Source organism: Lissotriton vulgaris, chromosome 2_1 (assembly GCF_964263255.1).
Source record: "Lissotriton vulgaris chromosome 2_1, aLisVul1.2, whole genome shotgun sequence".
NCBI lineage: Eukaryota > Metazoa > Chordata > Amphibia > Caudata > Salamandridae > Lissotriton > Lissotriton vulgaris.
In genome coordinates this window covers 498,356,140-498,372,925 of record NC_141687.1, presented here as the reverse complement: position 1 = coordinate 498,372,925, position 16,786 = coordinate 498,356,140, and positions in this window count along the sequence as shown.

The following is a 16,786-nucleotide window of genomic DNA, read 5'->3' as shown; positions in this document are numbered from 1 at the left end:
ATTGTGTTTAAGACAAGATGGTGTTGATGGTGAGCAGGTATCCGGTAGTTGGAGTAATGAAGACGACTTGGGTAGTGTACGTGGTAATGGCTGATCAATGTTTGTTAAATGTTGTAAAATGCAATAAACTTGCTTATAGCAAATTAGTCAAGGAGTGCAAAAATTGAATGACGTTTTGTGTGTGTTCATTTGTTTAACTTTGTAACAAATTGGATTTTCTTCATAACTTAAAGCTGCGTTTTCAAACGGCATTTGTTCTGATGCTCACTTAAAATAATCACATTACAACTGAAAGTCATTTGCAGGAAAATGATATATTTGACAATTGTATTGGTGGTGCCAACTTTGTGAGCATAGCACATGCTTGGTGTTGAGATATGCTTGGCGCTTGAAGTTCATGTGATCACTTAATCTGATGTAATCAGTGTAAAATCCCATATTGTAATCTTATCTGGGATGCTATGGGGGCTCAAGGGCTTGTGGTGTCACTTTCCCTATTCCTAGTATTTTGGTTAATAACTATCTATAGTAAGGATTGTGCTTGCCAGTGAATAATGGAAAACACCCGAAAATATACATGTTTTCATTGAAATAAAATGCCAGTAGGATCTTAGAGTTGTGGAATTGTCCATCTGAAGCAGTGTCTCTAAAACAGGTACAAATCATTTCTCTCTTCTACTGACATCTTGAAAAGCTCATCGGTTTGTACTCCTAAAATGTAGTTTCCAAAGAATGGCAGATCAGACAGATGCACTTTCGAGCAGGGTCTACTTACAGTGATTTCCTCAAAGAGAGAAGCCTTGCCCCTGAGACCACAGCAGATAAATAAAGAATTAAATGTTATTTTGAAGAGAAAGCAAACTTGGTATTCGATGATGCTTAGCCGAGATGCGAGTACAAAACTGTGTTAAGCAGCCGTTGAAAATGTTTTGAAATCATTTTTGCTGTCTAAATTGCTGGAACACAGCTAAATATTCCTAGTTGAGAAGGGCCGCCTGATTGGAACCAAAGTCATATTGTCTACAGGATCTACAGCAGAGGCTTCCTCTAAAACTACAGACAACCAATCAGATAACCCAGCTATTAACATATCCACATACCCCTCTAGAGTGAAAGCTTTTCAGTGGGCCATATCTGAACATGAACTGATGAAAAATAGTATTGCTTTGTTGAGTCTTAGTGTTTTTTTTAGATGTTTTGTACTGTTTGATGATTAAGAGTGAAACAGAAAACCTAATACACTCTTTCTGGGCAGTTAGGCAAAAAGTTTAGTCAGGATAGAACAGCTCACTCCATGTTTTTTATATACTCTATGTATTGATGGAAGAAGCTCCCCTCGAAGTTCTCGTATCATTCTGTAGTGTAGTCCCAAAAAGTACCCTGTCATGCAGGACCTACAACAATTACGGATAACATATACTGTGGGTCTGGTGGCAGACTGACTCTGTACACCCCTGCTGCATATATTAGCCTATGGTTCACATTAGCTAGCTCGCAGTGCCACTAGAATCTCTTGTTATCAGGGAGATTAGTTTTTGCAACTTTAGAACACAATAACCTCATGGAAACAATATATCACTTTTCACCCAATCACTCGTGCTTGCTTGTTTTTCCTCTCAGAGGGATACAGACAAGAAACAGTTGAGCGTGTTTAAATAAGAAATTATTGTACAGTAGTTCTTCTCATGTAGAATAAGTGCGCTGTTACGACTGTAACACAGTAGCAGAGATACAGAACCAGCAGTACAGTGAATAAGAAGGAATAGTATTGTTCTACCATTTTGCAACAGTCATGAACATTTACATGAATATAGAATGCATTTACAAAATAAAGTGCATACTCCTATGCTACCTGACTAGATGTACCTAAGTGTACCTAGCATGTGAGTAGGTGCTAGGGAGCCTGAGCCTAATTCTAAGAGCCTAAGAGCCAAGAACCCTGCTAGGCTTTAATCAAACCACCATACCTGAATAGTGAGAGTGTGGGACTTCATCCTGGACCTGAGCTGCACACCCCGCAAGGGATCGTCAAACCACTGTCAGCTGGAGCGATGGCATGCCAGAGCTGCAGCGTCTCTGTTCAGTGTGTCATCCTTGAAGTCTTGGTTCCCTCATGCTGACTGATAGCAAGAGGTGCTGTATTTATACAGTCTGCACGTGTGTTACCCATTGTTCAGTATGAGGATGAAATTTGGGGATTAAACCTTGTGTACTCATTAATTACTCATATGTGCTAAGGATGATGTCTTAGCAGGATCAATAGAGCAGAACCCACCCTCGTCATGAATTAGGTGAAAGGTTTAGTCAATAAAAGGCTGCAGATATTATAAGGCTTTATTTCCATACAAGGTAGTCTTTCCTTATTTGGAGTTATGTCCTTATAAGGATCGTTCATGTGAAGCGATGGGAGCTGACGTAGCCAGGGACGGCTGGTGACATTTGAAAGTGGTGGAGCGGAAACTGATAATCATACTGCACCGTAGCGAGCGAGCGAAGCGAGCGAGCCTAAACCCCCTAGGAGGGTTCGGCGGGATTTCCCCCTGAGAAAATTTGGAAAAAATAGTGGGAAAATGGAGCATTTCCAAGCAAAGTTGAGAAAGCAGGAAGGTTAATAAAGCAATTGTGAAAGTGCAGGTATTACATTATTAAAGAGCTCCCATATAAAATACTAGGGAGCTGCTTCTTCAGTATAACAACAGAGCTTCATAACAGACTTCAAGATCATTCTGCATGCTACTTTTTCTTTCCACCACTGTTCCTCTCCACGGGAGCCCTTGGTGCAGACAAAGTGGGAGGAGTTGCTGGACAAACCCATGTCAAAGCATGAGTGGTCGAAGATACATGAGAGTACGGAGGGTGAGCTCTACACATGCAATTTAAATTAATACAATATAACATCATACATCAAGTATGTCCGCAGCGCAGACTCTCTAAGTAAGATATACCCTGCCTGGGCGCTTATGTCCCAGATGTAGGTAGTCAGACAGACTGTGAACTTAGTGTTCAGGAACCCCCCCCTTTAAAAAGGGAACAGCAACATGGCGGTCAAAACAATGACCACAACGATTGAACTTACAGAGTGGAAACTCCTTGAACCTGCTACGCGAGAGAAACAGGAGAGAGACGGATATAATGTGTAAAGGGATCGATAAGGGGAACGTGAAGGAAATAAAAGCACAACCTAACACTCGCAAAATAGTCTCTGCAAACCAATGCCCTGGGAGGATTGGAGTCCTTGGTGTTAGTTCAGGAACATTCCTTTCCACATGATGATATACATAGATATTAATACAATACTACACAGTACACCATTGCCTATGTAACATTTGTTCATGTGCTGGAGTGTCTGCCATTTATTGCAGTATTACTTTGTACGCCTGCTTTTGTAACCTGCACACATCACCTTTTCCTCCTGTAATGTACTGATTGCTACCTCTCGTATTTTGGTTGCTCACTATTGTCACTTTTGTCTCATGTAACTTAACGTTTGCTTTTGTGATTTGTTCACTTGTAAATTTCTCCTCATGTATCATACTTTTCCTATTGTGAAGCGATCTGACACCTTCTGGTAAAGTCTGCACTGTCCGCGCTATATAAAATCGCATAAATAAATGCCGAGCTGGATTCCACCATGATGGTGCAGTGGGGGATTGGAATTTACACCACTGCCTCCCTCAACCTTCCGTTTCTCCTCACCAGTCACCACACATCAAAAAGGCTCACTCATGGAGGCAGAAAGGAGGTATTAAGCAAAGCCAGAAATTAAATTCATTGTCCTTTAAAGAGGCAACTCAATGGTAAAGACAACATGAGTTACGTGAAGGTTCAAGAGCACCCTTTCTACGTGACGGTGGAGCTGGGGCTCCTCTGAGGTTTCGAGCAGGAGAGGCTGGCAGGTGGGCAGATCATTGACAGGCAGCCTGGCACACACCGCCGGCCGAGTAGAAGCCTCGGGCTAATTTCAGCTCTATCACGGGCCTCACTTCTAGCGCGTGCCGCGCACACAAACCAAATCAGGGTGCTATTTCCTTTACATGGTGTAATCTCACTTCATTTATTGCATCTGACTTTGTGATTTTTTTTCAATCTGTTTATTGAAGTTTTACATTTTACAGTACAACATTGCCACCCATGATAGACGGTTAGTGCAAAATATCTCTGATAACACACAATGGCAGAGTCTAAACAAGGCCTCATAAGAAACATGGTGTAGAGTGGCAGTGAGACAGAGGCAGATCGCCAGGTGAATCACTCATGGGATTACAGACCGATTCATACATTTTGATAGGATGATGAATCAATGATCATTTTAAGAAAACAAATTAATAGGCCACCCGGCTTGGCTACCCACCCCCACTCTTCACATCTGCCATTGCTGAAATTTAGCACGTTATGTACCCAGGGTTGATGACTTCGGAAAGTGCATGTATGAGGGACATTGGTACGAATAAGGCAGTTAGTAGCACCCAGCATTCTCAGGTTACGTGCCCAGGGTCCCCACCACAGTGTCAGCGCTATCATCGAAATTGTGTGCTGAATTAGATTGCAAGTCAGATGGAATAGTACTACAGAGTAAGTGGCAATGGGATATTTTCTCAGCACCTGTCTGCCTTCCTGTGCCCCCCTCCTGCGGCGGATTGCCCTGCATCAGCACGTGCTGTGTACAACTGCCACCGTGCCTGCACACGACAGCACCGCTCACTCCCCGTGGTAGTAGTAATCCGGAATACGTAATATGAGTGATACTGATAGCATCAGTTATTACTGTGATTGAGCGAAGACGGACGTAGGGCCCGGAGAGCTTTGATGATTGTGCGGATGCCACTATAATAACACGACCCGCGACCCCTCACATCTTTTCTGACTTCTCGCCAGGACAGGCCGGAGGGAATGTCCTGAGCCTGGGGCTGGGGAAGTTGAACGTTGTTTCACAGGTAAAATGGATTGGTTTCAATTCAAAGTCGTCGTGGTGGGTGTCCAACACTTTATCCAAATGTAGGCTACAGAATTCTGCAGCCGTGACTCACACCGCGCAGAACGTGGAGAATCTGGTCATAAAAGTTAACTTACGTGGGGTGGTTGGCGGGGACACGGTCTCACGTCTCACACACTAGAGGTCCCGTCCAGGCAGGCAGGCGGTCCGTCCGAGTCCAGTCACAGTGGCAGGCCGCAGGCAGTGAGTGTACACAACACACACCAACACACGTCTGGTCACGACGAGTCCGACAAGCAGCAAAAACACGGTCACGCGCCCTCACTACTAGTATGAGTAATCAAACCACTTCCACTTTCACTTACTGTTATTGTTGTCCTGCTGGCATGATTCCAGCACGCACAGTGTGGCCAATCACCGAAGACAATGGCTCAGAGCAGCCAACACCCACGCGCGGCACCATCCTGCTGGAGTAGCCAATCCTGGTGCGGCGTTAGCAGCGCCACTGTGCCAGCATTGGCTAAGAGCAGACTGCTATCTGCCCATTTTCAGACCTGGGGCCCGGGTCCATGCCTATATGTCCACACCAGGTAGAGGGGGGGGAGGGGAGGTCTCAAATGTGCACATGCGTGGGCCAGTCAAAATCTCGACTTCCTTGGCGTTTAACATGCACAGACTGAGACTCGTCAGTCACCCCCTCTGCTTGTGCGCTGCCTGCCTGGCTGTCACTCTCTGCTGCAGCCCTGCCCCCCACGTAGCCGGCCCACTTCCTAATGGATGCCCGATCCTGTCGGGCTTTTTCCGGCGCCTTATTGCGCTCGGCTTTTCCTAATTTTAATTTAAAATAAAATAGGCAGTCAGACTTATTTATCTTGGCAGTGCGGTCAGCGGCGGTCGTCCAGGCTAGTGGGGCAATGCCCCAATGCCCCCAATGGACGTACCACCACTGGATGTAGGGTAAGTGTACGATGTTCCCTGGACCTATATTAGGGTACCGATATGAAATATAACACCCACTCCACCTACTACTTAACAAAAATAATACACATTTTCAAAATACACATTGACAGTGGCCCGATTCACAAAACTAACTTAAGACAAATTATTAAACTTACTACCATTTTGGTACTCACAGAAAGCACTTACTAATATCGGTGTTCACAGAAGTTAGGAGTCATAACTTTAAGACTCCTAAATGCCTTCTGTGAATACCGAAAGTCTTAAAGGTAGGATTTTTCTCCGTTTAGGAGTAGTGAACATACCAAACATACCCACCCTACTCCTTTCAGAAATTACCACTGAAACACATCAGTGAATTCCCAATGCAAACCTATGAGAGGAGCAGTCTCACAGCAGTGAAAAACCAAATAAACTGATTGTCACTACCAGGACATGCTAAGCAACAAAGGCACATGTTCTACCTTCTACCTACATAGCACCCTGCCCAAAGGGCTACCTGTGCCCTACCTTAGGGGTGATCTATATGTAGTAATAGGAGGGTTTTAGACTTAGCAAACACTTTAAATGCCACGTCACTGTGGTAGTAAACTGCACATGCGGGCCCTTCAGTGGCAGAGGCCTGAGACAGGTTTGAAAGGCTACTTCTGTTAGTTGGCACATACAGCGCTGCAGGCCCACTAATATTATTTAATTTACAGGTCCTGGGTATATCAAAAACACCAACAAGTCAGAACAAAATGCAGGAGGAAAGCAAAAAGTTCTGGGATAACCCTGCAAAAAGGGCCTGGTGCCCAGGTCCAACATTGTTGAATAATTTATTTACCAGTGAACCCATGTTTCTTTTAAAGACTGTACTTCTCCAGGTTCTCTAAAGTAATGGAGTCACATTTGTTTGAAAATTTACGATTCAAAACTCAGTCATTACTTTAAATGTTTTGTATTTTTAACAACTTGTCAGAATACCATTTTTTTACCATTATGACATCTTGCATCATTTTCAATTATTTACTTCCAGATGTCTCTATTTACATTTCATAAATAATTGTGCTTTCAAGGATGATTAGTAATATACATATGCAGAGAGCGATTAAGACCACCTGCACCTCATTTTGATTCTTTAAACTGGCTTCTAGGGAGTTTAAACTAATTAATTTTTACAGCCGAAACTTTTAGGATTAGCAGTTTGATACTGTCATAAAGGCACATATGATTTTTGGGTGTTTTGCAAAACCAAATAAAATAACACTCTCACTCCTTTGCTTTGCTTTAGTCACACTTACTTACCAAACCAATCTTGAAGCGGGTGGCTAAATCTGCTTTGCTCTGCATATTGGCATCTTTTTATGACTAGAGGGTGCCAGCAAACGATAGAATCAGGTAATATGTTCACTATCTCCACCAGATAATGTCACTATCTTTCTACAATAACATTCCACTATCTCCAAACTGATCAGAGTATAAAAATTAATCAATTTTATTTGAAATTCCACTTTAAGTGCAATGTTTGATCAAACGTCCTCAGTGGTGCCACTGCCCGCCTCTTCAAAAGAAGACAAAGGAGAAAAATTGATCACTTGCTAAATGATTTCATTTTCCAAATCTGTGGCATACTGAGAAATTGCCTATGTCCTTTCGAACGTATGGAGAATATCCCTTCCTACCTGATAAAGGCACAGGAATTCAGTAGGATCACGCTGTAGAAAACAGTTCAAATAGCTTACCACAAGGAGATTTGCATTCAATCCCAGTATTTTCGCCAGTGCCAAATGAGACCTTTGGGTGTATATCTCTTGTAAGTAGAGGCATATGTAGTGGATATTCGGCCAGATTCATCAAGCTTAATTGAAATGAAATGAAATTAAATGAAATGAAATGAAATAGAAACTTGATTAAGCGCACTGCGGCCAAGCGGTTTCCTGGCGCTGGAGACTCATCCAGGCTCACAGAAGGAACCCAAGGGGACTAGCTGGGGAATGCCTGAGAGAACAGAAAAGTTTTGAGGGCCTTGCGAAAGTGGGTGTAGATAGGGATGGAGCGTATGGAAAGAGGGACACTGTTCCAGAACCGGGGGGCCAGAACCGAGAATCGTGTGCCCCCTGTGCGTGATTTACGGAAGCGGGGGACGTGGTGAAGTATTTCGGGGTTCCCAAGGCCTACACGCTCCAGAGATTACCCACATACACGAAAGAACTGTTGGCACGGAAGCTGTAAAAGGCAAAGAACAAGTTTATTAAAACCCCATGGGGTGGTGGTACACTCAAACAGCACCCTTCGGTATTGCAAGAGGTATCACACCGAACACCGGCGTGACCCCGTTTTATATACACTTTTGGGGCAATAAAAGACAGGCGGCACAAGCTAAGACACAGTTTTAGAGACATATATGGTCATGTTTTGGAATACTGCCAGCTTATTGGAGGGTTTCAAACCCACTGGTCAGTTTGGGACACATTCCTGAAGGTTTACGGGTCAGTGAGAACTGCGCATGTGTAGCTTGACCAATACTAAAAATAGCCTGTTGCTGGGCAGATGTGAGTGGTCAGCGGAACGGACAAAGGACTAAAGGGCACGTCGGCCACGAGGCCGCTCATGAGCTAAGATGGCCGCCGCAACATTCAAAATGGCGTTCATCGTATACAGCCAAGTTAAGGAGGACAACGTGTAGGTTCAGCTAATCGCTAACACGGACGGGCCAATTACGACAGACGACCCTTTTAGCGTTTAGCTGAATCTACCTCATAATGAACATAATCTGGATGTTCGTCCTCGATGTCAATTAACATAATTTGTGTCACCTCTTTATGTAGCATCATTTTATCGTAGGCAAGAGCTCGTCTCGATGGCAAACAGGCCGATAGGCACATTGAACACAATGCAGGACCACATTGGATACACAAGCAGATAAAAAACATTGCTCCCACAAGTATACAGAGAATTGTCAGCAGTTTCCAGCCCCAAGTTGCAATCATGGACCAGAACCATCCAGAAAGTGTCCAAGTTCCATTGTCCGGATGTATTTCGGCAGCTATTTTGTGCAGCTTGGAAATCGCATCATACACAGATGGAGAGTTATCAGGCACGTAAACACAACAGCTGCTTCCGATAATTCTACATGCCCCCCCACGATCAGCCAAAACAACATCCAACACCATCCGGTTTTGGAGGGTGACAATTCTAGAAATCTCTATTCCATGGTGTATACACCCAATTATACACAAAATATCCCTTCGCATCCTTTGACAATTTATCGTCATCCGTACCTTCCCCTTTTGGTGGAACATACAAAGGCGCGGCTTCACGCATAGGCATAACATGCAACGCAGAGCTCTTATCTGAACCACGAAGAGAACACTCCTTAACCGCCCCGTCGTTTCCCGGCTCGGACTCCTTTTTCCTCCGTTTCAGTTCCTGTCGCAAATAGGTTGTCTCATCCCGCAGCGCGATCAACTGTTTGAACAGGTCAGCCACATCTGTAAGATCAAAATCACCTTTAGCTAAATTCTCACGATATACCGACAAAACTTTAGGCTCTAACGTTTCAGAAACTTCACGATATGCATTGACAACTTCATCCGCTAAAGTGGACAAGAAATACATTAATTCAAGATCCGACCACCCCTGTTTCTCTGTTACCAACTGTTCCTGAGTAACACAATGCTTATTCACTTTACGAGCCCAACTGCGCAAATGAGCGGACCTCTCCGCAGTAAACCTGAGAGCCGATACCCCTTTCTGGCTCACTTGAATCTGCCCATCATCCTCAGGATCCGCAGCCGGAGCCGTCGGTGAAACGTACGGAGGCGGTGACCGATCTAACAAAGAAAAATCATCAATTTCATTATTAAGGACAGGATAAAGCGGTCGGCGAATAGGAAACTGACCAGTCGTTTGCAATTTACGTTCCCGTTCCTCCCTCTCTTTCTTCTCCTGAGCCTCCTTCTCCTCAAGCTGTAAAGCCTTATCCCGAGCAGCCTTGCGCTGCTCTTTGTCCGCCAAGGCAACCTCACGCTTCATTCGTTCACGCGCCGCTTTCTCCCACATTCGCACGCAATCAAACATATTTTGTCTGGACCTACGTTGAAACATACATTGCTCGACAAATTGGATTTTACTCAAATCGTATGACCCGTGTAGGGGCCATTGCAATTCGGGATCGGCCTTAGTATACTTATGCCATAATTTACTATACATAATAGGTGGAAGGCCGTGCTTGATATACATTTCCCTATTTGGTGTTCCCTCTGGGGGAGCCGGCTGTGATTCCGCTAACCTAATTGATGCATCATCTCCTAAGCAACACATTCCCCGGAGTTTGCTGAAAACAGGCATGTTCAAAAAGTATCACGAAAGCGTGACACCAGACCAAATGGCACTTACAGTTCTTCACACGATTGTGCCACTCAAAGGAAAAAACAAGGTTAGAGAAACATCTCTACATGCCTGCCTATGTGAAGTGCACTACACATATAAGTTCGAAGGTCACAAATTCAAAATGTTAGCTAACTCAGATCAAAGTTCACAAAATTCGGCGAGCGTCCGAAGACTACCTCACCGATCACAAATCTCAGGACTTCAGTAAGCGTCCGAAGACTACCTTACCGAACACAAATCTCAGGACTTCAGTAAGCGTCCGAAGACTACCTTACCGAACACAAAGCTTACCAATTCTCAAAAGTCCAGATTCCAACTGCCAAGGTCTTGTAAGCCAAATCAGCCAAACGGCACTTTCTCAGTGAAGCGGACACTCGAAAACTCAGTCGGAGACCGGCGCCACCTGGAAGGTCAGATCGGAAGGAAAGGAAAAGACACCTTGGCAGCCAAGACTCGGGTCACTCGTGGCAGTGCGCGTCCATGGCGAGTTTCCAAGCCTTCGTCACGACCTCTCCTTCGGGCATCCGAGTCGCCGATGAGTCCCTTCGTGGTCGCCAATTGAAGTATTTCGGGGTTCCCAAGGCCTACACGCTCCAGAGATTACCCACATACACGAAAGAACTGTTGGCACGGAAGCTGTAAAAGGCAAAGAACAAGTTTATTAAAACCCCATGGGGTGGTGGTACACTCAAACAGCACCCTTCGGTATTGCAAGAGGTATCACACCGAACACCGGCGTGACCCCGTTTTATATACACTTTTGGGGCAATAAAAGACAGGCGGCACAAGCTAAGACACAGTTTTAGAGACATATATGGTCATGTTTTGGAATACTGCCAGCTTATTGGAGGGTTTCAAACCCACTGGTCAGTTTGGGACACATTCCTGAAGGTTTACGGGTCAGTGAGAACTGCGCATGTGTAGCTTGACCAATACTAAAAATAGCCTGTTGCTGGGCAGATGTGAGTGGTCAGCGGAACGGACAAAGGACTAAAGGGCACGTCGGCCACGAGGCCGCTCATGAGCTAAGATGGCTGCCGCAACATTCAAAATGGCGTTCATCGTATACAGCCAAGTTAAGGAGGACAACGTGTAGGTTCAGCTAATCGCTAACACGGACGGGCCAATTACGACAGTGGAGAAGGGAAAGTGATGAGGAGCGGAGAGTGCGGCTGGGGGGATTGGGAGGTGATGAGAGAATTGATGAAGAGAGGGGCGGAACGAGCGTGCGCCCGAAAGGCCAAGCAGGCTAATTTGATGTAGGATCTGAAATGAACAGGGAGCCAGTGTAGGGACTTGAGTGCAGGGGTGATGTGAGAAGATTTGGGTAGATGGAGGATAAGGCGGGCCGCTTGGTTTTGGATAGCCTGGAGGCGGCGGATTTCATAGGCGGGTATGCCTACGTACAGGCCATTCCCGTAGTCCAAGCGGGAGATGATAAGGGCCATGATGATGGTTTTGAGGGCATCTACAGAAAAAAACCTGGAAATCTTGCGAATTAAACGAAGAGACAAGAAACAGGAAGACACGACGGAACTGATTTGGGCCTGCATGGACAGGTCGTGGCTGACCTTGATGCCCAGGGTCCGAACAGGAGAACTGGTGAGGGAGGGGGACCAAAGGAGAGGGGCCAGTGTAGCGGGGACCAGGGATTAGAAGGACCACCTGTGAGGACAAGCTCTGTCTTGTCCGGATTGAGCTTCAAGTGATTGAAGCTCATCCACTGAGAAATAAAGACTAAAGTGGAGCAGAACTTGGGAAGGGAGTCAGAAGAGGACCAGAGATCAAAGACGAGCTGGAGGTCATCTGCGTAATTATACACAGAGACCCCCAGCTCGAGAAGAGAAGAGATAAGAGGGCGGATGTAAAGATTAAAGAGAAGAGGGGAGAGGGAGGAACCTTGAGGAACCCCACAGGTGACCGGACGAGGGGGAGCGGAAAAACCGGAGAGGTGAACCGCTTGCGACCTGCCTTGAATGAAGGACGCGATCCAAGAAAAGGCAGCGCCCTGGATGCCCGCTGCACTGACACAATCGAGAAGGATGGCATGATCGACCGTGTCAAACGCAGCGGACAAATCGAGGAGGACCAGAGCTTGGGGGAGGTTGCTGTCAGCTTTCCCCTTGAGTTCGTCCAGGACCGCAAGGACCACTCCCTCAGTGGAGTGGCCTGGGCGAAAACCCGCCTGGTGGGAGGCCAGAAGATGATTCTCCTCGATATAGGTGGACAAGCAAGATGTAACATGGCTTTCCAGGATCTTCCCCGGAAAAGGGAGCAGAGAGATAGGCCTGAAATTAGATGAAAGAGAAAGATCTAGACTAGGTTTTTTAAGAATTGGGAGAACTATAGCAGATTTGAATGAGGAAGGGACAGAACCCAAAGCCAGAGAAGCATTAAGGAAAGTGAGAGGAGGGACGGGACAACTAGTGAAGAGTATTCTGAGGATCCGTGCAGGAGCACAGTCTGCCGGAGAACCAGACTTAACCTTAACAAGTAAGTCAAGGAAAAGCTCAGAAGAAATGGGTTGGAAATGATCCAAAGAAGAGGAAGGCAGAGGAAGAGAACCAGAGAGTTCAGGATGAGGCACAATGGGGATGTTGGCCTTGATGTTAATGATCTTGTCAATAAAATAATCATTCAGTGAAGAACAGAGGATTTGAGATGGAACGAGAGACGTACAGGTGCGATCGGAAGTGGCGAGATTATGGACTAATGAGAAGATTTCTCGGGATTTATTGGCAGAGAGGGCCACTCTCTCGGTGAAGTATTTGGTTTTAGCCGCTAGAATGGCTCTTTTGTAGTCGTTGAGGAGAGCTTTATATTTGAGGCGGAGAGTGGGGCAGTAGTTCCATCTCCAATGGCGTTCCGAGCGCCTGAGATCTAGTTTGAGAACTTTAAGATCGCTGGTAAACCATTTGTGCGCGTCGTAGGGACGGACGGATTTGACCTTCTTGAGCGGGGCAACCTGGTTACAGGAGGAAGAGAGGCAGGTGCTGATAGCATCTGCCTGACTTTCCAAGGACAGGTCAGTCAGGTCAAGGGCAGAAGAGGCCAAGGAAGACAAAAGAGAGTTGAGGTCAGTCTGGTTCCAACTACGAGCCAGAATGTTTTTAGGTAGAGGGACTTTCTCGGCTGGACCCAAGTGGATGGAGAATGAGATCAAAGAATGGTCCGACCAGACGCAGGGGAGAATAGAGGTAGATGAGACGTTACAGCGTGAAGACCAGATTTGATCCAGGATATGACCCTGGATGTGAGTGGGGACCGAAACGTGAGAGGAGAAATTGAGGAAATTAAGTGTAGCAGAAAAGTCTTTAGACGATGAGTCCTCCCTGGGGTCACCCGGCCAGAAGTTGAAATCACCAAGCAGTAGCAATGAAGAGTTGTTAACCACCATTGTGGCCAAGAGATCCTGCAAGGTGGACACGAACAGCGGCATCGCTTGAGGGGGGCGGTACATAAAGACAACAATGAGAGGAGAAGGGAGATTAAGGGAACGGGCCACCAGGTAGTCTACATTGGGTATGGGGGGGTGAGCAAGAAGTTGGAATTTAAAGGGGGAGCGGATTATCATAGCCACACCCCCTCTAACCTTGCCGTCCGGGCGGTCTGCCCGGAGGGCATAATAGGTGTCGGGGAGGATGGCCAAGAGATCAGGAAGAGAATCAGTAGAGAACCAGGTTTCTGTGAGAAATAAAAAATCAGGGGACTCAGTATTGAGAAGATTTAAGAGTGCCGTTTGATTTTTGGCTGCAGCACGGGTGTTGAGCAAAAAGGCAGAGGCTGCCAAGGGACCAGGGGAGGGACGAGTGGCAGGGAGAGTACAAGACGTAGGGGAGGCAGAGCTGGGTGCGACTGAGAGAGAGCAGGGGGAGTGGGGGGCAGAGATACCAAGAGTGTCTAAACGGTGCAATAAAGAAGGGGAGAGAGGGATAGTGGCGAGATGTGCAGACAGTTGAGCGGAAGTATAGACCAGAGGAAGGGCAGAGTCTGTGGCCCCTGGTCCCGACATGTCGCGGACGGGCGCAGACGGGCTTAACTTAGGCGCAACTTCGGCGCGCCTTCGTCGCGCCCGCTGCGCTTGCAAAGGGCCAGATTCTGGGAATCTGGCCCTTTGCGAGTGCAATTTTTGAATTTGGGATTCATCATCCCAAATGCAAAATTATCTATTAAAGAATTCGCACATTTGCGAGGAATTGCATTTAAGGAATCTCTATTTGAGATTCCTTAAATGCAATTCATGAACCATTTTAAAAATGCGAAATCGCAATTTTGGGCCGCTATTTACCGCGAGGTCAAACCTCGTGGTAAATAGCGAAAACTTAGAAATATGCATTTAAATGCATTTTTCTAAGTTGCATGTTACAAACACACATGTCCTTTGGACATGTGTGTGCGCAACACCAATGTAGATTACATTTCAGGGGTGCTACAGGGTGTCCTTTGGACACCCCTGGCACCCTTGAAATCGCATCCTTATTTGCGATTAGCAATTTGCTAATCGCAAATAAGGAGGCTGTAGGAATCGCAATTGATTTAGCGATTTCTACATGAATCCCGATTTGCAAGTCCTTAATAGCGATTCCTTAATAATCGCTATTAAGGACTCGCATATCGGGACTTTGATGAACCTAGCTGAATGTCTATTAAAGACCTAACTTGAACTTCACAGAATGGTAATAGAGCTAGTTGTTTGTATACAGAGCTGATACCACCACCTAATACTTAAAAAATAATATCCTAAGTGTTAGAAATGGGGGTCTCTAGTTGGCAATGGCTTGCCCATTTGTCCAAATAGGAGCCATTCCTTCTAGTCAGGATAAGCGGGATACACTCATAAAATAACCCCTGCTCACCCCCTTGGTAGCTTGGCATGAGCAGTCAGGCTTATCTCAGAGGCAGTGTGTAAAGCTTTTGCACATAATCAACAGTTATACAGTGAAAACACTACAAAAAGACACCACCCCAGTTATGGAAAAATAACCAATATTTATCTGTGCTAAGAAGACCAAAACAATAAAAGACCAACATACAGTATTCAAAAATAGGCACTTTGCAAGTATGACTTAAAAATGAAGTTCATTGTAGGCAGTAACTCTATCTGGGGTTACTCTGGTATAGAAAAAAAATTAATTTAACAGTTCTGGCTGACCAGGTCAGCTCAGGCCGGCGTTAATGTCAGCAGGCTCGTAAACAGTACCTTTGGTTATGGCCGACTGCGTCAGTGTGGTCCGGTCCTGGCAACCGTTGCTGTTGGTGCTTGGTGTTGAGATATGCTTGGCGCTTGAAGTTCATGTGATCACTTAATCTGATGTAATCAGTGTAAAATCCCATATTGTAATCTTATCTGGGATGCTATGGGGGCTCAAGGGCTTGTGGTGTCACTTTCCCTATTCCTAGTATTTTGGTTAATAACTATCTATAGTAAGGATTGTGCTTGCCAGTGAATAATGGAAAACACCCGAAAATATACATGTTTTCATTGAAATAAAATGCCAGTAGGATCTTAGAGTTGTGGAATTGTCCATCTGAAGCAGTGTCTCTAAAACAGGTACAAATCATTTCTCTCTTCTACTGACATCTTGAAAAGCTCATCGGTTTGTACTCCTAAAATGTAGTTTCCAAAGAATGGCAGATCAGACAGATGCACTTTCGAGCAGGGTCTACTTACAGTGATTTCCTCAAAGAGAGAAGTCTTGCCCCTGAGACCACAGCAGATAAATAAAGAATTAAATGTTATTTTGAAGAGAAAGCAAACTTGGTATTCGATGATGCTTAGCCGAGATGCGAGTATAAAACTGTGTTAAGCAGCCGTTGAAAATGTTTTGAAATCATTTTTGCTGTCTAAATTGCTGGAACACAGCCAAATATTCCTAGTTGAGAAGGGCCGCCTGATTGGAACCAAAGTCATATTGTCTACAGGATCTACAGCAGAGGCTTCCTCTAAAACTACAGACAACCAATCAGATAACCCAGCTATTAACATATCCACATACCCCGCTAGAGTGAAAGCTTTTCAGTGGGCCATATCTGAACATGAACTGATGAAAAATAGTATTGCTTTGTTGAGTCTTAGTGTTTTTTTTAGATGTTTTGTACTGTTTGATGATTAAGAGTGAAACAGAAAACCTAATACACTCTTTCTGGGCAGTTAGGCAAAAAGTTTAGTCAGGATAGAACAGCTCACTCCATGTTTTTTATATACTCCATGTATTGATGGAAGAAGCTCCCCTCAAAGTTCTCGTATCATTCTGTAGTGTAGTCCCAAAAAGTACCCTGTCATGCAGGACCTACAACAATTACGGATAACATATACTGTGGGTCTGGTGGCAGACTGACTCTGTACACCCCTGCTGCATATATTAGCCTATGGTTCACATTAGCTAGCTCGCAGTGCCACTAGAATCTCTGTTTATCAGGGAGATTAGTTTTTGCAACTTTAGAACACAATAACCTCATGGAAACAATATATCACTTTTCACCCAATCACTCGTGCTTGCTTGTTTTTTCTCTCAGAGGGAT